This window comes from Schistocerca gregaria, chromosome X, assembly GCF_023897955.1.
Source record: "Schistocerca gregaria isolate iqSchGreg1 chromosome X, iqSchGreg1.2, whole genome shotgun sequence".
Classification (NCBI taxonomy): Eukaryota; Metazoa; Arthropoda; class Insecta; order Orthoptera; family Acrididae; genus Schistocerca; species Schistocerca gregaria.
Window position 1 is genome coordinate 607,789,061 of NC_064931.1, and position 24,637 is coordinate 607,813,697.

Here is a 24,637-nt window from a genome sequence, read left to right on the forward strand (position 1 = left end):
GACTTTAGTTTTGCCGTGATTTTTGACAGCATAAGAGAATATGACTGCACAATTTTTGTAGGGTGTTTTCCATCATTCTTTAACATTCCAACATCAAAGGTAAGTTTCTTCTCAGTTGTTTGTGTAGTTTTTAGAATATATGGGTCACAGTATTGATACTCACACCAATAAATTGGTATGGTGAAGCTTGGTATTGCACACTTCGAAGGGACTCTACAGTGATACACAGGCCTGCAATGAAAGGCTTTCAATTTTTCTCTGTCATAGCAAAGAATTTTTATGAGCTGCAGTTGGAGTTTACTTGCTATTCAGTTCAAGGTTTTGAACACTTGTTTGAATCTTTCACTGTTCAATTGTAAATTAATAATGGGGTGTAAACATCAGACTGAAATGATTTGGACAGTATTTCTTCATTTATACTGCTGGAGGATGGTACAGTTATATACATGCTGTTCAGGTATCCATCTCAAAATTGTTATAAATCTTCATGACAGAAAGAAAATCCTTTAGACATAACAAATATGTAATTCCCACATACATTCTTTTTGTGATGACAGTTGGAATTTCTGGGAATCTGCTTAAACTGCACAATATTAGAAGCCACACACACACACACACACACACACACACACACACACACATTCCTGTCTATCAGTAAGCAAGAAAAAGATATTTGTATGAAAACCAATATTAGCAGCACATCAAATTGTCTTTACTCTAGATGTGGGCTGTAATGAGAAATAACTGACATACCTGTAATAAATTTGTCAAACTTTAAACATGGATGATTTCAATAAATTTGCGAGAAAATAAATGGCAGCTAAATATTTCAAAATATTGTGAATAGACTGGTGTTTGAGATACTGTTAAAATGCTGAAGGGATCATCAGTGTGTAATGCACACTTCTAAACTCCATATTTTTTTTCAGTGTTCATATGTTATAAGATACATTTTCGCTTGGCAAGTCTTGAGAGATCTGATACTGAGGAAACAAGACACATGCAGTACCCTCACTGACAGCATTTATTTTTAGAAAGTCATTGATGGTGTTCGGCAAACAATTGATATCAGTATTTTACTAATACCATTCATAAGACTAGGGATATTCAACAAAAGAACATGCCTCCCATCAACAGTACCTCTGTCAGATACTATAAACATCGATAACTCCTGGGTAGATGTGAAACCCTGTTGTGAAGAGTTATTTGGTATTAATAAAATTAGTAAATGAAATGTTTGCAAACTGCCAGTTCATTTTTTAAAGTACTTACCAAGTGTTAAGTTATTTAAACTACTATTGCCAGTGACAATTGCTTCACAGTAGAATTTGGGGTGGCATATAAACATTCATATAATTGTTTGTATAAACAGCAAAATGTGTGAAATTCACAGAAATGAAAAATGTGATTTGAGTTGTTCTTTCCTTTCATAGTGATAACTAGATAGTAATTAACTAGGAGGATGGAGGTGCTCTGTCCGATCATCTTGATCTCGGTTTTCATAGGTCACTAAGGCAAGTGCCAGTATAGTTCTTTAATCAAGACCATTCCTAACCACCCATCCTATCATCATAAATCAGGTTATGTATGCTACGTGTTGCATATTTTGACCCATTGACTTAACATTGTATTACTGTGACAAATTCCATGTCATTGACAGATAATACTTACATGAATAGAAAGAAAAAATAAAAAAACTGGACTGAACTTCACTATACAGGTGATTATACCATATGATTATTATTTTTTACAGTAGTCTTCAGTCGACAGCAATCCACTGCCGCCGCCCCCCCCCCCCCCCCTCTCTCTCTCTCTCTCTCTCTCTCTCTCTCTCTCTCTCTCTCTCTCTCTCTCTCTCTCTCTCTCTCTCTCTCTCTCTCTCTCTCTCTCTCTCTCCACACACACACACACACACACACACACACACACACACACACACACCTCCTTTCTCCCTATCTCCTCCCCTCCCACCCCCAAGTGCCCTAGGCCTGTGGTAGAATGTGAGTGACTTCTTATACTGGAAGCTGTTGGCTGCCATGTGACAAACTTTTTTACTTGAAATAGAACAGGAGCTATGACTGAGCCTGATACCCAGGATTTTAAACACATGCTGCCTGTAGACAGTTTCTGAATATATATAAAAAACTGGAATGTACTTGCATCAGTACATCTACAGTCTTGATATCGTGAAACATTTTACTTGTAGTTAAATAAAAATGCACCACTTATGTGAAGCATAACTGACAGCAAAGGCAGAGGAAATTGTGCAATACTTAAGAATATTACTGTAGCATTTTACTAATAAATTGCAAATAGGTGTGAGACTTTGAATTGCAGTAGTTACTAGTGAGCATTGTTGTGTAAGTTAGCTGCACCTTCATCCATATGGAAGGTTTTAAGTCTGAATGTACTGATATATTAAACAAAATTGCATGCAACTGTATATTGTTAAGGCAGTTTTAATCTGCGTAACAATTTCTCTGAAAGAGAGTGTGCTACCCCTGTCAAAATGATAGCCAGGGCAGATCGAAAATCGTATTCTTCTGGAGACAATTTTTTTTTTAAAGATGCCTGAAAAAATGGTATTGCACTCCAGTTGAGTATGACTGAAATAAATTTGAGAGGTACTGCTGATAAAACACAATGAATTGCCAGCACAGAGTGCTGGACGAAGATAAGTGTGGATGCTGCATAATTTTATTTGCTATTCTGGTATTCTTTGCATCACATTCACTGCTTTGATGACATAAGTGAAAGGTATGTATGAACATAAATTCTCATTCTGGAACAACATATCTAAAACAGTTCATCCAGAAATATATCTATAGTTTATTTTCGGGGGTCTACTATGGCTTGGGGGAGATCATTAGAAGCATTGTGGATTCATGCTTAAGATACTAGTACTTCAAAACGAAATGAATAAAATAGTGCTTTGTGACAGAAATATGTTGGGCTGAAAGGGTTAAAAAGAAATTCAGTACTGGCTGGCTCTAAGTAAGATTTCCTCACATTGAAGACTAAATTTAAAATTAAGTTTTCAAAGCTGAATATCTACACTCCGAGTCGTATTTCTTTAAGAAGCTAATACCAGTTTTGAGATGTAGTGTAAATGAGCAGCAGTGGTAATTGTTAGTCTCTTGATTACTGCATATCCACAGTTCTGTGACCAACAAAAAATCGGGTGTGGTTGGGCTGTAAAGTACTTCAGATCTTTGCATTTTGTTATCTGCAGTTGTATTTATGCAGGCAAGCTAACAGCTGTTAAGACAGACGAGCTGTGTTCAAATGTAAACTGTTCCTCCATAAAATGAGGTGTGTGTGTGTGTGTGTGTGTGTGTGTGTGTGTGTGTGTGTGTGTGTGTGTGTGTGTGTGTGTGTGTGTGTGTGTGTGTGTGTACACTCAGTGAGCTCTTTAGAGGGTTTTGTACCTCAATTGGTAAAAAATGCAACCATTAGAGGATCACTTTGTTGTCCGTCTGTTAAAACCCCTTTTTCTCAGGCTAGTGATATCAAGTTGGAATTAATGTTGAGTACTAAGGAGTACGATCCCTGGGTGATGTCAACAGTTGAGGCTTGTAAGCCAAAGCAGTCAAAAGAATTTGTTTCCGATATTTTGATGCTCACAAACTCCTTTCTCACAACGTATATAGTGACTGTCTAAATGCATAATTAAGTTTGTTTGGGACTCTCGGAATGCAAGTTCTACACAGTCGTTTTTTTGTGAAAGGTGTTCAATTCAACAACATATTTGATTGTCAGGTGCAGAGAGCTGCCTAGCACAGTGGAAAGGTTCCACTAAAATATGTGGAATATTGTTTCATGCCTCGACTTACAGCTCAGTTTTGAAAATGTTGTGGATTTCAGTGTTGTTAAAGTGAAGCAGCTGGTCAACTCAGAAGCTGGTTGGAATTCTACTAAATGTGGTATATATATACACAGAAGTCTGTCTGGTCAGTAACCCAGGGTGTTTTACAGCACTGAACACTGGTTAAACTTGGACCACCTGATAGTAAGTCTGCTTTCTGGTGCAAGTAGAGAGCAGTTTAAAGCCTAAATGTTGAAGCTTTTGGTACTACTAAGCTTCCAGTGTCTGCCATCTTTAACTACAAATTTCTTACTTAATGTTTATGTACTACTGGGCATGAATCAAGAGGGAGTGTTGTGTTTCTTCCTTTTTGTACTCCTGTACCAAACATTGTTCTGTCTCTTCTCAAATCTTTTGTGGCGTGTGAGCACCCAGCCAGTTGGATTCAGTGACATAACTGCTGTGTGTCATTAAATGTGTGGAAGCAGAGATTTTTGTGTAACTGATAAGAATACTGTGCTGTAAAATTTATGAATAAACTACTTACTGGAAATTGCAGCACTGTCTATAGAAAGGAAAGAAATGAAGTCCACATGCAAAATAGGTATACAGACTCAAAAAAAGCAAATTTATTGCTTTGATTTGCTTCTTGGCTATTCAGAATTATTTTTGTAAGGTACTATGCTGTTTACTTAGATACTCTACAAGTCTAGGAACTGAAACTGGATTTGTGTACACCTGACATTCCATACAGCTTCAGGTTGACTTCAAACTACTTGGTGCTAGACCAGAGACCTAAAGTGTTATGTCCAGTATAAATCCCATAGGTAAATATGTGGCACAGGAAGCCTTAGAATTGCAGGTAGTATTTCTGTACTACTAAAGTTTCTGCTGTGTGTTACAGCTATCTCAAAATGTTTAATACTATCATGACCTCTTAAAGTTTATTTTGGTGTGTAGTCATCCTGTTGTGAAGCTTAAGTCACTGGACAGCAGTCATGAGTCGACTGATTAGTTTAACAGTTCCTCTCAACTGAAATGAAAAAAAAAAAAAAAACCAAGAATGTTTAGTCTGACATTACTTCTCTCTCTCTCTCTCTCTCTCTCTCTCTCTCTCTCTCTCTCTCTGTGTGTGTGTGTGTGTGTGTGTGTGTGTGTGTGTGTGTGTGTGTGTGTGTGTGTGTGTGTGTAGGTAGACATTGCCATCAGACTCGTTTCGTAACTCTGAAAAGAGATCAGTCTGCATAAAAAAAAAAAGTTCTGTTTAGTGATTTCAGAACGACTGCAATACGGCCCTGCACAAAAGTCAGACTAGTACAGTAAGAATGTTTGTTTATATAGATCTGATGTCGCACTCGATATTGTGGCGTAGTTCGTGAAGTGAGGTGGTGGTAGGGGAGGGGGGGGGGGGGAGGAGGAGGAGGAGGAGGAGGAGGAGGAAGAAGAAGAAGAAGAAGAAGAAGAAGAAGCAATGGACATCAGGCCACCCAGTTCGCAACGAAAGTACATTTAGACGTACGTTTTAGCTTCTAGAGCTAATAAGTCGCCATGTGTTAATGGAAAAGCTATTTGAATACAGAAAATTGGAATTATGTTCACAGGAATAGGGAGAGAAGAAATGCAGCTTACCAACGTAAACAACAGAAAACGTAAGACAAATTAGTAAAAAATCGATAAAAAACAAGTCGCTTGTTAGTCAGGTCTTGGGAATTATTCCGGAAGAAGTGGACTAAACGCCGGCCGGAATGGCCAAGCGGGTCTAGGCGCTACAGTCTGGAACCGCGAGACCGCTACGGTCGCAGGTTCGAATCCTGTCTCGGGCATGGATGTGTGTGATGTTCTTAGGTTAGTTGGGTTTAAGTAGTTCTAAGTTCTAGGGGACTGATGACCTCAGAAGTTAAGTCCTATAGAGCCATTTTTGATTTCTTCTACAAGGCAACTTTCTCCTTTGCAAATTGGGCAAGTGTTTTGTGTCTGATAACGTTGATATCGCTGCGATACTTCCCTCAAAACCTATTTCTATCAGCCTCATACGCGGTATCGCGTTTCGGCGCAGGCCCAAGTTGGGGTAGCCTGCGTGCCGCAATGAGGAAACAGACAATATTTTTCTGTTGGCTTTCTTTTAATTAGCCTTCTTAACGGAGAAGGATCGATGACGGGGATACTGATCTGCCGAAATAGCGAAACGTTATGAGTCCTTAGACAGGTTTATTTACCACTAGACATATTTATGTATGGTGGTGTCTGACCGTGACTCCGTGATAATGGAGGAAGGTAAATGTATAAATCTGTGGTGAGGGATCCGAATATTAAGTTGGGTGCGAAAATCGTTCTGATACCTCTGACAGTGTAATACGTGTACCGGTAACGTTGTTGCTAAGTTTGTGAGGTAGGGAACTTTAAGGGATAGTACAGTAGTATGAACCAAAATATAGTAAATTTATTCTCCAAAATGCATACCTTTAGAGGTATGAGAACTTGTTGATCTTCGCTACTGCGAAGCACGTCTCTTCTACTGAATAAGTGCCCATAGTTTTAAGTTATGCATTTTAGAGACCGTATTTACTGGGCACTTTTTGTTGTTGGTTTGGTCCATGCTACCACCTCTAATAATTTGGAAACCAAGGAACTTGCGATAAAAGAGATGTGCTACATAGTATCGAACAAGTGCTCATAGCTCTTTAAGATATGCATGTCAGGGCTGAAGTTTAGTAGACGTTTTTCCTTCTTTTGATCCATACTACAACTTCTGTTAGTTACCTACTCTACAGTTAGTTACCTCCACTGTCAGAGGTTTTCATATCGATTTTCCCGTGTAACTTTCGACTCTGTCACTTCCGGACCCGGGCCCCTTGCCTGAAGTTGATACGCTTACCATTCTCCATCAGCCTTCAGAGTTTATAACATCATCACAGAATCACTGTGTATATAGGATGAATCACCTAAAACCTGCACCGCAAATACTGCGGAAATGAAAGTGCTGCTGATGTGCTGTTTTCACAGAATGGATTGGTAGTCAGGGGCTCGTATTGTTAGCCAGTAAACAGATTTGAATAATACTTCGAAAGTGTATTTTTTGTGCAAACATACAAATTTTTAAATGGAACAATGTCTATTCTCATTAACAAACTAAAAGCAGGGTAAATCAGAATATGAGTAGTGTTTGCTGCAGGATTATAATGCGAGTTGTTTATGAGGTATCGTATTTTGAGAAGCTCTCTCACTGACATTTGCACAACACCTTTACTGGCACAGACTAAAGAACAACACAGTTTCCTACACTAGTTATGTGGATCCTGACCAGTGACAAGACAAGTGACCATCACAGGTTGTGTTCAAAATGACCACCGGCAGCGGCAATACACGCTTCCTGTTTGGCACGGAATGACTGCTGCACACGTGCTAGCATTTCAGCGGATACGTCCGAGCAGGCTGCAGTAATACTTCGTTGCATATCATCGGGTGTAGATGATATGTCCTTGTAGACAGCGTCTTTCAGCTTTCGCCACCGAAAAAAGTTTACAAACGTCAAATGCGGCGAACAGGAAGGACAAGATACAGGTCCTCTGCGTCCAATCCAACTATTTGGCAATGATTCGTAAAGACGTGCTGCAGTATTGGCTGGACAGCCATCGTGTTGGCACTAAAGGTTCCAATTAATGTGCTGAGGAACATCTTCTAGTACCCCATGGAAGATGGTAGGTTAGGAGGATGCGTTACTTCGGCGCGTTCACTGTTGCTTGTATGAAATACTGCCCTACGAGCTGATGGGGTCACTATCGCACGCGACACGTTACCCCCTGCCAAGCACTTAAATGTGAATTGCAGAGTAGTCATGTAGATGTAGAAGGTACTAAATTAAAGTTCGATAAATAATGTACAGGAGGCACAATGTTATCATTTGTGAGGCAATTTTTATTCACCAAACAACATTATATTGAGGAATGAAATCATCTGACTAAAAGTACGTGGTGGCTGATCAACAAATTACTGTCCTGCGTGAGATCTCGTAAGACGACTTCATATGGAATGAACAAAAAAGGAACAGGGAAAGCATACACTCTTTCATTCACACTGATTTCATACAACAGAAAAATAAAATCACACACGTACGAAGATTGAATTACACTCACATTCGCACTAGAAATAGGTACGCTAGAGTAATCTCATCATATCTGTGGTGGACGCTGCACACCACGTGGTTCCAAAGCAAGGTACGAACTATCGAACATAACACTCTATGGACGTTGGCGTTCCAACTGACGAAGCCAACGGGGATTGTCAACAGACCAGTAGGGTATGTTTTGGCGGTTTACCGGGCCATGATTGGTTGATTTGGCATCATCACTGAACAAGATACGTGTTACTTCTTAATAGAAGTTAAGATGATTCTCATAATTGTTTCCATGCAGCACTTGATGGAGAGAGATACGATAATGGTGGAACCTATGTCGATGGAGAAAGCGTAGGACATTTACCTGACTCATTCCGCTTGCTCATGCGATTGCACGAGAGCTAACGTGCAGATCAACAGCAAAACCATTAATCCCCCCCACCTCCCCGTCTTCTGTCGTCACTTGTTTTCTTCTGTTATGGTGCCTAGGTGATTCATTACCACTTTGACGTAACTGATTCAAGAGGTTGATAAATAGCCGAAATGGTTGACGTCTTTTAGAATACCTTGCCGCATATGCCGTACAAGAACGAACTGTATTGTTCCTGTGTACTCCGCCCACGATGAACATGTCGGCTTTTTCTGCATTGGTAAATCCCATCGTCCACTCACGACCTACTGTTTGGACTGTCACACATTGACTGACTAGCAAGTCGCAATGCACTCAAGGAACACACAAGCACACTGTAAGCAAATATTACAACATCGTATCTAGAAACTATGCAGGTTGAGTAGCACAAACAAGTGTCGGCGTGGGAACTCTTCAAAATACCATATTTCGTAAACCATACGAACTAGACTCCTGAAACACACACACTTGACCTTCTGATTTACTGTATTTTAGTTTCTTTATTTCAATAGGCATTGTTCCGATTCAAAAACTTTTTGTATGCACAAAAATACACTTTCTAAGTATTATTGTAATCTGTTTACTGGATAACAATAGGAACTCCTGACTACCAATCCATCCTGTGACAACCGCACATCAATAGCACTTTCCATTTCCGGAATATTTGCGGTGCAGGTTTTAGGTGATTCTGTATACATAAATTTTGGCTGATGAAACCCGTTTCACCTGTTACACATGAGCTTCCAGCCGTCAAGATACAAAAGCCACCTGGCGTCTTGTTTGTTATTACTAAATTCACTATCTGGGGTGCCTAACTCGGAGACTTTGTGTGAGACAAAGACAGGCTGTCTCTATTCAACACTACTCAATGAAACGTAAGCAGAGTGGCCAGAAAGAGTTGTAAGGATGTTGCAGGGTAGGTTGTGCTGAGAAATAATAGTTAACAAGAAAATTCGATAGGTGACACCATTTTCGATTTAATTAGCATTAATGTAAATATATAAAACTGCAACCAGTCACGTTTTTGAATAGTTTTCCATGAACAGGTTTTCGAACCGTTTCAGGTTTTCTGGAACTTACATTATCACTGTTTCTAACATAATGCTGAGTGCTGGCTCTGTGACAATAAGGTGGAACACGCTTTAATGTATCGCCTGAATATTGCTTATCTGTCGACATGGATGCAAAATTTTGCGACGGCATGGGCGGTTTTTTTCTGTTACTGTTCATGTGTCTGCTTCGATTTTGATGGCAAGTTAGTACACTATATCACCCACTTTTACACAATCTGTATGCATTTTCGCTGTGACAGCGAAACTTTGCCCGCATCCAGCACGTGATATACAACTGTTGCTTGTAACAAAGATCTTTACAAAAAGATACCATGATATACCTACTTCATTTTGCAGTAGTCCTGGTAGATCAACATCAACTGGAAAGGCGTATATCCCATTAAAAGTTCGACTTATAACAAGGAGTTTGGGTAGCTGAGCGCTAAGTGTACACGAAAACCGTGCTTAACATTACTTACTCGACCCTGCTTGTCAAATCTAAGAAATTGCATGAATTTTAATTGAGTATTAGCTGAAGTCTCTGACCTAAGGGTCAGGTATTTTCACCTGCCCCGAGATGACTGGGTGTTTGTGTTGTCCTCATCATTTCATCATCATGAATGTGGCGAGTTTGGACTGAGCAAAGGTTGAGAATTTGTACGGGCGCTGATACGCGCGCAGTTGAGCGCCCCAAAATCAAACATCATCATCATCTAACCTAAGGAGAAAACTGCGCAACGAAATTTTAATTCACGAACTCCAGAACGAACGATCAGCGTTTGGTCTTTACTCAACGTAATAAATAAATTTCGCTCACTGGGTACTGGAGGTTAATGGTTACAGGGTGAGGGAAAACGTCTTTTGTGCACGTTGGGACGAAGTTTAACGAATTGGGTAGTTCAGTTCAGAACATTTACGTTACAGATGGAGCGTACCCTCGAGACTGCAGTTACATAGGACATAAAAAATACTATTCCTATGATTCCTTATGGGCAAATGATGGTAACATACCGTTCGTTTGTCAGCAAAGGATTGGTTAGATTAAGGAAACACAACATGGGCGCACAAATTACTCCCACGCATTCAAAGCCTAAATTCACCACTTTGAAAATACTAACTGAGCCATCAAAGTTCGCTCATGACTCACAGCGAAATGAGTCATGTCAAACAACTGAGCGCATGATATATAAAGTTCATCGTGACCGATTAAACACAGGATTACGTTTCATCTGATTTTACGTAAAACGATACTGGAATATCCCTCGATAGAATTCCGGACTGCTCCTAACGACGGAGTTCTATCGTTAGAGAGAAACCTAACTCGAAATCCAACCAACTCCCATCCAAAAATTACTGCTTACTTCGCCTCGTATCAGTGATTTCTTCTCGCTACTCTCCTCGTCCATGCCCCAGTAAGTTTTCTCCAAATCTTGAACTGCCTCGCCTCTGCGTACAGAGTGCGACAAAAGACACTTCCAACCACCAAGATGCTTTATTTAAGAAGAAGAAGAAGATAGCAGAGGAAATGCCTAGTCCTTTCAGCCTAAAATTTTCAATGCTATTCAACAGCCGAAATTTGGAAGGCGGCATCCCAATTCTCGGATTCGAAATAGCGAACTATCCATCTGTATGCCTGGAGACGCGCTGCCATGTGACAGTCCTGCCAAACCTTCAGCCGGAGAGAACTTCTGTTCTCACAAAAAGTCTGAAACTTTAGCACAGAGAGGAAGTGCTTGTGATCAAACCTCAGATCACCTGTATGGCTTTCTGTTAACGCAGATTCAAACTCTCTAGCATGCTCCAAATCCATGTCGAATGCTGTGACCGACAAGCCCTACGTTATCATGATACTCGGACGCCGCATTGCACCTTCTAGGCGGGCTGCAGTTATTGTGCGAACACTCGTTTTCATTTCCGCAATGCGCTCCCTGTGACCCGTTGCTCTTTGCTTTCTGAATGCGAAGTACTCTACCGCACTGCTTGTTCCAGCTGAACAATGCGATGCTCCAACTTGCCTACTCTTTGCGCGGTATCCGCAAGTGCATTCTGTCCCTGAGTTTACGGTGACACTGTCGCATGTGAATTAATATTAGCAGTGCGCTCGGCTATTCTGGCTATATTGTTCGTTACTTTAGCTAATGTACTGGCATCAACCACTTCTTGTCTTGCCAAGCCAGCTTCCTTCTTCGCCCTCAGCGCATTTTCATTAGCTTCAATACTAATTTATCCTATTTTCGTCACATGTGTGTCAATCTTGTCCAGACGGTTGGTCGTGGTCACTGTCCAGTTTCTTAACTGATCGTTTATCTTCTGTACCAGTGCCCTCACGTCTTGTTCTCGTTTCTGTTCAAACACCTTACTTTTATTTTCTGATTCTGTCACCTCTTTCAGTATTTAGAAAAGTAAATTTGATTCCTTCTCGGACTCCTTTACGACTGCAGGTGACACGACGTGAAATCCCCGTTCACTACTGCATTGTCGGGGCAATAGAGGTCTATTCACGCCATTAACTACATCGTACCTGTCGTGAACAATAGCCACAGAGTTTCTGCCGAGCTTAATCGCGTTTTCCTCCTCGCTCATATTGTGTATTCCGTCAGGCCGCTCACGACCTGTCACTGAATTGTTCCTTTCGCTATTGTTCATAGCGTCCTGTTTCTTGGGACTCATTTTCGTCCATGTCCTTGTGCATGATCCATATTACTACGCCTTTCTAGTTGACTCCTACTTTGTAAAAAATGGTTCAAATGGCTCTAAGCACTATGGGACTTAACATCTGAGGTCATCAGTCCCCTAGACTTAAAACTACTTAAATCTAACTAACTTAAGGACATCACACACATCCATGCCCGAGGCAGGATTCGAACCTGCGACCTTAGCAGCAGTGCGGTTCCGGACTGAAGCGCCTAGTACCGCTCGGCCAACATTGTAACAACCTAGCCCTACTTGTTACCATTCATGCAGCTACAATGAATGGCATTTGGTGAATGAGGTGTGATATTTAGTGAATTAGGTGAAAAGATAGAACCGAGCTTCTCATATCCTACAAAAATAACTCGTGAACAGTATCTGTACACATTAATTCTTAGCCCTTCCAAAATGATCAGTAACATTGCTAGCAACACCGTATCACAGAAATACGTGAAATGTGTGCAGAAATGATGGTTACATACACATGAACAATAAATAAAAAGAGTTAGGTGAAACTGGCAAAAAGAGAAAGAAGCATGGGGATTAATAAATTCGCACAAGCAGCTTAACATACTGCAGAATTAACGAGAGATAAAAAACTGAAGTTTAAAGAATTAACAGTCTATTAAGAATTTAATTAATTGACTGAATGTCTCAGCGTCAACCAGGTAATGTCCTGGCAGGGCCGCCATATTGTGCGAGGTGCTGGGGTGGAGAGGTGGAATGTTCACCTGATTTCATATAAAAATATATCAGAAAGGTAAGTACACTCTCTTGAGATGCCACTTTTCCTATCTCACAGTAGATAATAATTAACCCTACAAGAAACTAATGAGGCCCCTGAGTCGACAGTTCAAGAGTTGACACGTGTGTCATTTATTCTGATGATAATGTCATTAATTAATATCCCCCAAAAAATTATGGTACAGGGACAGGATATTAAACGTGGTATCTTAACTTCTGAAATGATAAACAGAGTGGATATGGCAATGACATTTATTATTTTGGGACACAGAGATAATTCAATACATAATGTAATGATTCTGTAATATAATCGACAAGAAAGAGGTATCTGAGAACAAGCTGTTGGCAAAGTCAAACGGGGACGTACTATGTACCTACCGTTCCCTCCATTCTGTTGAGAGTAGGATGGCATTTCACATGGGTTAAAAACTCGACTGTGCTCTGCAGCTGTCATCGTGTAATATTGCTCATTTATAGTGTCACACATGCAAAAATCCCTGGTATGGCCACAATGTGATGGTGCATGCACCGGCCGGAGTGGCCGAGCGGTTCTAGGCGCTACAGTCTGGAACCGCGCGACTGCTACGGTCGCAGGTTTGAATCCTGCCTCGGGCACGGATGTGTGTGATGTCCTTAGGTTAGTTAAGTTTAAGTAGTTCTAAGTTCTAGGGAACTGATGACCTCAGAAATTAAGTCCCATAGTGCTCAGAGCCATTTGAACCATTTTTTTGATGGTGCATGCAGCTGAGAGTATCAGCACGAATAAGCAAGTCCCAATTTACCGGTGCTGTGTAAATGCACAGAATGAGTGTTCATGCGTCCTGAGCATGCCCTGTTGCTCCATAATGCTTGGCCTTCGGGTCGTTGGTTGTGTCTCCCTCTATTACATCGTTCTGCTGAATTGACATTGGGCAATTCATTACAAGAGACTAGGCTGTGGCACAAAATTCATTCCTCCTTAGAAGAAATCCAGTGTTTGGACAGGGACCTGTTTATATTCTGGACCAAAGAGATCTTAACACATGTTTCATAGGCTGACATAACAAATACAACGTTCTCCTCTTCTTCTTACTCTATTTCAGTGTAAACCACGTGGTTCGTTGCCTAGCTGTTAATCTCAGTTCATTGGCAGCTGGGACACAGTGCTCAACAAGTTGAGCGGTTCTCTGCTTAAAGTAGCTACAGATTACACAAAGCAGAGTCAGAACCACAATGGTATCAGAAAAAAGACACTCATGTCATAATTTTATTGCACTCTTTAATCATGGTATCGCCATACATACTGGAGCATCTGCTCAGTGGTAATACAACCTTTCTGCATGGGTATATGTTCATCCAATGAATGGAGAAGGACACAAGTGCAGACATTACAGGCACTGAAACATAACAACAGGATATCCTCTCAGTTCTTGCAACGTATCGTTAACTATATCGACTCTGAACACCGATGTGCTTCATGCTCATTATATTGGTATGTACTACACGAAACAGGCACTGACTGAGAACAAGGCAACTCGTGGCCTGACAAACTGCGCTGCTTACATCTTACAGGTAATATACTAATATAGTCTTCTGTATTATTACCCCAGAATTGATACAAGTCAGTAGGCCTTTCTGATTTTTCAAACCACACTTGCAGATTCCTATGTCAATCATTTCTCTCCACAATGTCCATACATGGGAACAGAAGAGTGCTACTAAAACAGCAAGTTCACTCACCACATTCATACCATCGAAGCTGGCGATGACGCTGCAGCTGGAGCATTCTTTCCAGCCAATGACTTAGAAAAACTTCTGACGTCAGAATGTAGAGGTGTCAGAAATCATTCCTTCTCCACACATGGCGGCTGTCTTCATTGCAGCAACCACTTCTGACACCATAATTTAGGGGCTGGGACATGGCCCCTATGGTGACAGGTGAACTGGCTGCTGCCAAGTGTGGATGGAGTGTCAATCTTCATCATTCGTATGGCTGATGGGTGTCTCGTTTTGTACAGTAATCCATTCAATGAGACATTAAGACGCGTTTCCATACGACCATATCACCCTGCTGTGAAGAACAAACAGATTAGTTTATTTTGTAAACAAGGCAGGTCATACGAGTCTTAACTAGCAGTATATTAATGTTAAAAATATAAAACGAAGAAGGACTTACCAAAAGAAAGAAGTTTTGCAGTTCAGAATCTTCTTCGTTCATATGGCTGAGGAGGTGTCTCGTTTCGTACAGTAATCCATTCAATGACACATTAAGCATTGCTGGCATACGACCATATCACCCTGCTGTGAAGAACAGATTAGTTCATTTTGTAAATAAGGTAGGTAATTCAAATCAAATGGAGATGGTAGGGACTGGAGTTGTACAGCGTACTGTCAGTAAACCATCCCTGGTTAAGAAACTCTTCTATTCATGTCAGTTGCAGGTATGGAAGCGTAGCCAGAGTGGAGATTGTTGTCCTCTGTGATGTAGCGGGCCAGGTTTGCACAGCATGACAGGGTTCAGCAGTTGCTCACTAGGCAGGCAGTGTATGCTGGTGGTGGCAGATGCTGATGTCTGCGAGGCTGCAGGTTCCTGACGTAAGGCAGTGTGCCGCTCAATGACAGTCGTAGCCCTCGCTGCACATCCTCTTCATGGCTGGGGAGTACAATTCACTGGGATAGACGGCATTTAAACCTTGGTGTCTGGAATGACCAAAGACGATGGTGTGTACCTGCCCTAATTGATGGTCAGCAACCAGGGGAGATGTCCGTCAGCAGAAGGTAGCAATCCAGCAGTGCAAAGGCACCAAGTCGACGGCATGCAGACTTTACCCCGGCGGAGGCCTGCAGCTGCTGGTGGTAAAGTCCGTGGGTGGTTGCTTCATCTTCTACTGCGACTGGACTCTGTCTTGCAGTCATGAGCTGGTACTGACTGCGTCGTTCCATGTACATTACTCACGTGGATATTGCCGTGCATGGAACATTTGAGTGTGAGGGTCTAAAATAGGTGGTATATACACTCCTGGAAATTGAAATAAGAACACCGTGAATTCATTGTCCCAGGAAGGGGAAACTTTATTGACACATTCCTGGGGTCAGATACATCACATGATCACACTGACAGAACCACAGGCACATAGACACAGGCAACAGAGCATGCACAATGTCGGCACTAGTACAGTGTATATCCACCTTTCGCAGCAATGCAGGCTGCTATTCTCCCATGGAGACGATCGTAGAGATGCTGGATGTAGTCCTGTGGAACGGCTTGCCATGCCATTTCCACCTGGCGCCTCAGTTGGACCAGCGTTCGTGCTGGACGTGCAGACCGCGTGAGACGACACTTCATTCAGTCCCAAACATGCTCAATGACGGACAGATCCGGAGATCTTGCTGGTCAGGGTAGTTGACTTACACCTTCTAGAGCACGTTGGATGGCACGGGATACATGCGGACGTGCATTGTCCTGTTGGAACAGCAAGTTCCCTTGCCGGTCTAGGAATGGTAGAACGATGGGTTCGATGACGGTTTGGATGTACCGTGCACTATTCAGTGTCCCCTCGACGATCACAAGAGGTGTACGGCCAGTGTAGGAGATCGCTCCCCACATCATGATGCTGGGTGTTGGCCCTGTGTGCCTCGGTCGTATGCAGTCCTGATTGTGGCGCTCACCTGCACGCCACCAAACACGCATACGACCATCATTGGCACCAAGGCAGAAGCGACTCTCATCGCTGAAGATGACACGTCTCCATTCGTCCCTCCACTCACGCCTGTCGCGACACCACTGGAGGTGTGCTGCACGATGTTGGGGCGTGAGCGAAAGACGGCCTAACGGTGTGCAGGACCGTAGCCCAGCTTCATGGAGACGGTTGCGAATGGTCCTCGCCGATACCCCAGGAGCAACAGTGTCCCTAATTTGCTGGGAAGTGGCGGTGCGGTCCCCTACGGCACTGCGTAGGATCCTACGGTCTTGGCGTGCATCCGTGCGTCGCTGCGGTCCGGTCCCAGGTCGACGGGCACGTGCACCTTCCGCCGACCACTGGCGACAACATCGATGTACTGTGGAGACCTCACGCCCCACGTGTTGAGCAATTCGGCGGTACGTCCACCCGGCCTCCCGCATGCCCACTATACGCCCTCGCTCAAAGTCCGTCAACTGCACATACGGTTCACGTCCACGCTGTCGCTGCATGCTATCAGTGTTAAAGACTGCGATGGAGCTCCGTATGCCACGGCAAACTGGCTGACACTGACGGCGGCGGTGCACAAATGCTGCGCAGCTAGCGCCATTCGACGGCCAACACCGTGGTTCCTGGTGTGTCCGCTGAACCGTGCGTGTGATCATTGCTTGTACAGCCCTCTCGCAGTGTCCGGAGCAGGTATGGTGGGTCTGACACACCGGTGTCAATGTGTTCTTTTTTCCATTTCCAGGAGTGTATGTGATATGGGCTGGCTAGAGCTCTCCCCACGGCGGCACTTCAGCCCAGAAATCGTAACTGGCTGGAGCCCTTGGCCATAACTTTTAGGCAATGGTGACTTCATTTGTCCTGGTTTTTCCTGTCCAGTCACAGCCCCTACTTCCTGTGACCAACCCAATTATGTGACACAATAGTATAACCGTAAATACAGCTCACTGCTCTGAAGAAACTCGTAAGACGAGTGAAGACAAAAAGGTGTCTGCTATGTCCTCGGACCTGTTAGCAGCGAAAGGCATTTATTATGTACTTGGACGATGTCAACCCAATGGTGAAGTGTTTCTCTGCATGCAAATATGACATGGTGAAATTCCTCGCTGTGTTGCCCTCTGCACTGCTGGGAGACTATAACTTGCTCACGAATGAAATAGTGATTTGTATTCTCTTTATATCACGTGGCTATAAGGGCACAGCACTTTGGTGTTAGCTCTAAGGACGTGGCTGTTTTGCTCTGGGGAGTTTGCATTTCGTTATTTGCTGACGTTGGGACAGTCCTAGGTTTATCGCACGGCCCGATCTGTGGGCTCTGTGACGACGAGACGAATGACGAAAGATTCATTACAAGTTCTGCCAATGTCGAGGTAATGACAGACGGAAAAAAATGGGGCAAAAAATGAACCATTAACTGATTCAGGAAAGCTGCGAAAAACCTAATGCCATATATCTTAATCACATTGCCATCTAAGGCGATCACATTAAAAGGAATATAGTATAAATTTTAAAGTCCTGTACAACGCAGTCAAGGTGCTTAATTCGCGTTCGAGAGGAGCGTGGTTCAAATCCCAGTCCGGCCATTCAGATATAGTTTTTCTACGATTTCCCTAGATTGAGTACGGTGAGTGCCAGTGAGGTTTATCGATAAAGATCTCGATCAATTTCCTTCCCCAATCCTAATTGAATCCGAGCCTCTGTTCTGTCTCCGACGTGATAGTCAATGAGACGTTAAACTCTGATTCATTTTCCTTTCATCGTGTGCGACAGAAAGGCATCTTTGCAAACTGATCAATTTCCTTCCCCAATCCTAATTGAATCCGAGCCTCTGTTCTGTCTCCGACGTGATAGTCAATGAGACGTTAAACTCTGATTCATTTTCCTTTCGTCGTGTGCGACAGAAAGGCATCTTTGCAAACTGAACTGGAAGGGGTGTGGGTGAAGCTATCGACAGGTTCGGCTGGATCATAAATTTATTTCTCGTTTCTCATTCCGTTGGTGTGCTGTGATTCAGTTGCATATCTTTTTTAAAAATAAAAAGAGAGAGAGAGTGGCAACCGTGCACATTGTATAAAGAATGAATAATTTTTGTCTTTGTGCAAGGAAGATTTTCAGTTGTACGTAGAGTGAAACCTAAATGCAATGTATTACCAATTTTCATCCGTTAACATATGGATCTGCAGGGTGGTCAGGAACAGTCTGAAAAACTTGTAACGGTGTTGCACGGTAGATTATGTTGATAAATAATTATTGAGAAATAATTCGATACGTTGCGCCTTTTTCCGAGATAATTAACTTTGAAGTTAGCAAATCAGGCTGTTGCGCGCGCAAATTCAAGCGACCCGCCGGAGACGGTGTCGCCATACATGGCCTTCGTTTGGTTTCTTAAAGCTGAACAAGAGAGCGATACAAAAAATCGACATGGATCGGTAGTAAGGATCGAACCCGTGCCAAAGGCTGAGCAGTCCCGTGCGTTATCATCTGTGCTATGAGAATAACTAATTGTATATAGCAGGCTACTTGAATTTGCGCACGCAACGGCTTGATTGGCAACTTCAATGTTATTGACTCGGAAATGGCGCAACATATCGAATTTTTTTCTCAACAATTATTTCTCAGCGCAATCTACCCTGCAACACCCTTTTCAGACTGTTTCTGACCACCTGGCAAACTACCCACTGTACGATGCTACCACAGTTAACTTTTCAAAATTTCAGTCACGACCGTGTAGGACTCGTGAGCTATTATTTATCAGAGCAGCACTGGCGCATATCTCAATTTGCCTATTTCAAAGAATAGTTCAGCAAAGCGACGTGAGTAATCATTGTAAGCTGGATAAGATAGTAGAGGAGACCAATTATTGGAAAGCGTAAGTACGTGGTGTAAGCCATTTCTGAAAGATCTGGCCTTTTTCATAGAATTCTGTATTACGTGTGAACACCATTAAAAAAGCTGCTAACCACAGTGTGGTTAAAGAAGCTGAGCTTTACGAGTGCAGAAATATCTTTCTACCCGATTTCAAACTTGCTGTAGACTTATTGGTTCCTCTGTAACCAAAAACTTCAAGAAATATCTGAATCCATATTAGTTGCTTTAGAAATTTGTGGTAAGGTCTTATGGGACGAAACTGCTGAGGTCATGGGTCCCTTAGCTTACACATTGTTTAATCTAACTTAAACGAACTTACGCTAAGGACGACACACACACCTACGCCCGAGGGAGGACTCGAACCTCCGACGGGGGAGCCGCGCAGACCGTGACAAGACGCCCAAGACCGCGCGGCTATTGCGCGGCTGCTGCTTTAGAGAGAGAGAGAGAGAGAGAGAGAGAGAGAGAGAGAGAGTAGAGAGAGCGAGGGAGAGAGAGAGAGAGAGAGAGAGAGAGAGAGAGAGAGAGCGAGAGAGAGCATAATATCAATGCTAGAAAGATTCGTGGAAGAAATTGCAAACTGAGAAGCAGATCTTATCTGCCTTCTATGTATCTCCTTGACCGCTGTCGGACGAAGGTCCATGTGCGAAGGGGTAATCTCATGATGACGATACAGATTACAATGAACGCATCGTTTCCTTACAGTGATTACCAGCATTCTGCATCAAAACAATCTGTCACTGACTATGAGTTAGCAATGCCATCTAACGATGTTTATTTGAAAGCAACAATGGCATCTAATATACATATTTACAAATACGCGGATGGCCATCAGTATATTATTTGAATTTTGAAAATTTTCATTGAAAAAAATGTCAGTACTTTCATTTTAAGAGTCATCTGACTCTGAAAAAGACGATCGTAGCTAGATGAAGTGTCATTTACGGCTGACAATGAACACGAAAACTACTTTCAATGATGTGTGAGGAGAAATGCTGATGGAGTAAATTTGTTTCCAAAAGAAGCGTAAAATTTAACCATTAAGTTAAAGTAAGTGGAATCTGTAATGGTTCCTTGTGACGTTGATGGACTTATGAATTCAGAGACATGACATGCAGAGTATACAGGGTGTTACAAAAAGGTACGGCCAAACTTTCAGGAAACATTCCTCACACACAAAGAAAGAAAATATGTTACGTGGACATGTGTCCGGAAACGCTTACTTTCCATGTTAGAGCTCATTTTATTACTTCTCTTCAAATCACATTAATCATGGAATGGAAACACACAGCAACAGAACGTACCAGCGTGACTTCAAACACTTTGTTACAGGAAATGTTCAAAATGTCCTCCGTTAGCGAGGATACATGCATCCACCCTCCTGATACGCTGATGCAGCCCTGGAGAATGGCGTATTGTATCACAGCCATCCACAATACGAGCACGAAGAGTATCTACATTTGGTACCGGGGTTGCGTAGACAAGAGCTTTCAAATGCCCCCGTAAATGAAAGTTGAGAGGGTTGAGGTCAGGAGAGCGTGGAGGCCATGGAATTGGTCCGCCTCTACCAATCCATCGGTCACCGAATCTGTTGTTGAGAAGCGTACGAACACTTCGACTGAAATGTGCAGGAGCTCCATCGTGCATGAACCACATGTTGTGTCGTACTTGTAAAGGCACATGTTCTAGCAGCATAGGTAGAGTATCCCGTTTGAAATCATGATAACGTTGTAAGTAGGCTGTTTACATTTTCTTATTGGTAACGCCACGTAGCGCTCTGTATGAAAAATCACTGGCTGTGCTGTGCGCAGTCTGTGGCTGGTTTGCATTGTTGTCTGCCATTGTAGTGTTGGGCAGCGGCAGCTGGATGCTAACAGCGCGTAGCGTTGCGCAGTTGGAGGTGAGCCGCCAGCAGTGGTGGACGTGGGGAGAGAGATGGCGGAGTTTTGAAATTTGTAAGAATTGGTGTCATGAACTGCTATATATATTATGACTATAAAGGTAAATACATTGTTTGTTCTCTATTAAAATCTTTCATTTGCTAACTGTGCCTATCAGTAGTTAGTAACTTCTGTAGTTTGAATCTTTTAGTTAGCTGGCAGTAGTGGCACTCGCTGTATTGCAGTAGTTCGAGTAATGAAGATTTTTGTGAGGTAAGTGATTTGTGAAACATATAGGTTAATGTTAGTCAGGGCCATTCTCTTATAGGGATTTTTGGAAGTCAGATTGCGTTGCGCTAAAAATATTGTTTGTCAGTTTGAGCACAGTCGTGTAAAATTTTTCAAAGGGGACGTTTCATATGTCGACCCTTAGCCAAGGATACCGCACTGGAATCTTTTGATTTTTTCTTGTAGTTTGTGTAGTTAGTGTAGCCTTTGTTTATTGCTAACACGTAATCATAGAGAGAATTTCCTTTGTAGTTGCAGTCTTTCATTGTTGTATAGTAAAATAGTTGTGGCATGCATATAGTTTTGCACGAAGTATTTCGCAGCTGCGCTTGCAATTAACTAGATATTATTTTCAGTGCTATGTTAATGTGTTCTCTTATTTTAGTTCTTCAAATTGTGTTTTTCTGTGTTGTCGTGTGAAAAATTGTGACAATAATGGCGTGTGAAAAACGTAACACTAGGCTCCAAAGTAAACTGAGAAATGACAGTGAAGACGAAAGCAGTGTGTTAGCGTCACCATGTAATGAATTCACTAACGTTCAAAGTAGTAATTTGGTAATAGCGCATAGGGAAATGGAGCGGGCTGCAAATAATGGTGTAGGCAGTGAAACAATTAGTGAACAGGGAAGCATTATCGATCGATCGGTCGGCAACAGCTCGCCTCACGATTCCGAAATGACAGGACACAATCTTGCAAATACTGTAGATTCAGATTTTGCGTCCTCACCGTTTTCTCAAATAAATCAGGACACATTTTCTGTTTTTCAAACTGCGAATATTGGCGGTTCAAATGCATTGCCGAATAGCACTAAGGAACATGTTTCAGACACCAATGCACTGTTATTACAATTAATGCAACAAATGGGACAAAAGCTTCAAAAGTTAGACACAATGGAACAAAATCAGAGACAAACACAGCAAAAGCTTCAAACGTTAGACACAATGGAACAAAAGCTTCAAACGTTAGACACAATGGAACAAAAGCTTCAAAAGTTAGACACCACACTTGAACAAACACGTGAAGATTTAACTAATGAGTTACATAACATCGAATAGAAATGTCAAAAAGTCTGTAATGACGTAAAAACACAAATTTGTGAGCATTTCCAACCTATTTTTTCGCGGCATGAAAATGCATTACAGAATCACGAAGCAGCCATAAAAGAACTGCAAACTATTGTTCATGAAAATCATGAGACCTTGCAAGCTAAAATTGACTCAGTTGCATCTACCGATTCGGTTACGCAACTTGCAAAAACTCAAGCGAACTTAAAGGACACAGTAGATGCTCTGAAAATTGGTTCAGAAAGACACACAGAGGAAATAATTTCACTGTCGGATAAAGTAGCCGAACTTTCAGATCAGTTCACTAACTTATCTACGAAGGTAGATGATGATCTGAATGACACAAAACCTGTAGCCTTCACTGACACTGAAGAGTATGAACAAATTAGGACATTCAAACAGAATCAAAATCAAATCAACACACAGTACAAAAGAGAAATGCGGGAAGTACAAGATCAGTTGGCTCAAGTAATACAAGAAATACATATTTCAGAGGACACTCGCGCCCCAGTATGGGAAGAGGGACATAGCAATACAGAACAACCACAAAATAATAACACAGGGCATTTCGGAAATCATGAAAGTAATTGGCAAGGTGCACCGAATTTTGAGATGGAACCGCCAATACAACATAACAATGACCGAGATGCGACCCGCCGACACGATGATTTTGACTATAAGCTGTTCATTACTGCACGTAAATTCAAAACATTTAAGAATTCTGGCAACGACATTCACCCACAAGCGTGGCTCCATCAATTCTCTCATTGTTTTCCTCCCAACTGGTCATTAGAACACAGATTAGAATTTATGTGTGGCTACTTAGAGAATGAACCAGCTGTAACAATGCGATCGGTCATTCACGATTGCCACAGTGAAGGAGAATTTTACCAATGCCTTCCTCTCAGCATATTGGTCCCAAGCCACACAAGACCGAGTAAAACATAGCATCATAATGATGAAACATTTCGAACAATCTGAATTTTCCAGTCTTGTCAAATATTTTGAAGACATGTTACATAAGAATCAGTATCTTTCAAACCCATACAGCCCCTCAGAACTCATCCGCATTTGCTTAATCAAATTACCTGAACATTTACGACAGATTATTTTAGCAGGACGATGCAAAGACGACATTGAAGCTTTTCAGGGACTGTTACAAGAACTGGAAATTGACACTGACAATCGCGGAACGCGAAAACAGGAACACAACAATTACAGGTCACACCTGTCACAATTCCGCGATGACAGAAATAATACACGACAAGGCTATTCGTACAACGTAAATCGTGACCAAAACGGACACCACCCGTATGACAACCGTTGGCAGAGTAGTAATTATTACAGGGAAAGATCACCTCTCCGTGGTAATGACTATCACAGAGACTATCAGAGAAACAGACAATATGGAAACCAAAATAATTATTATCAAGGGAGACGGAATAACTTAAGACGCAACGGTCCAGCGCGCAGTTACGATTCAGGGAGAAATTCTCCACCACGTGACCGACAAGAAAGAAACTATGGAATCTACCGACATGACGACACACGATATGATCGTAACGACAGACCTGAATTGCAGCAGAACTGGCGGGATACAAACAGAGCAGGGCCCTCTCGGCAAGGTGAATTTTTAGAAGTTAGGTCTCCTAATCCCAATAACGACGCCCGCTAACAAAGAGACAGACAATGACCCGCACCGCAGGCAGCCACGTGCGCCGGATGGCTCAGAGAAAAATAACATAGACGCTAACCTTGAGAAAAATTCCAGTATTCTTTACCGACGTATACCGCATGATAATTGCATTCAAGTTCAAACTCTGAGTACTATAAAGGGTGAAAGGTTTACACCACATTTCACATGTAAAACCGTTTATTGAAATATAATCTGCTTTTTAACTTTGTCTTTGCCATAAAGCTATTCACTTCACGTTACTAGTATGCTTTGTCACACTGAGAAACTGTTAACATGCAACAATGTTTTGAAGTTAACTATACAGTCTAGAACCTACGGAACATATTTAGACAGTATTTACGAGTGCATTGTTATAGTGAA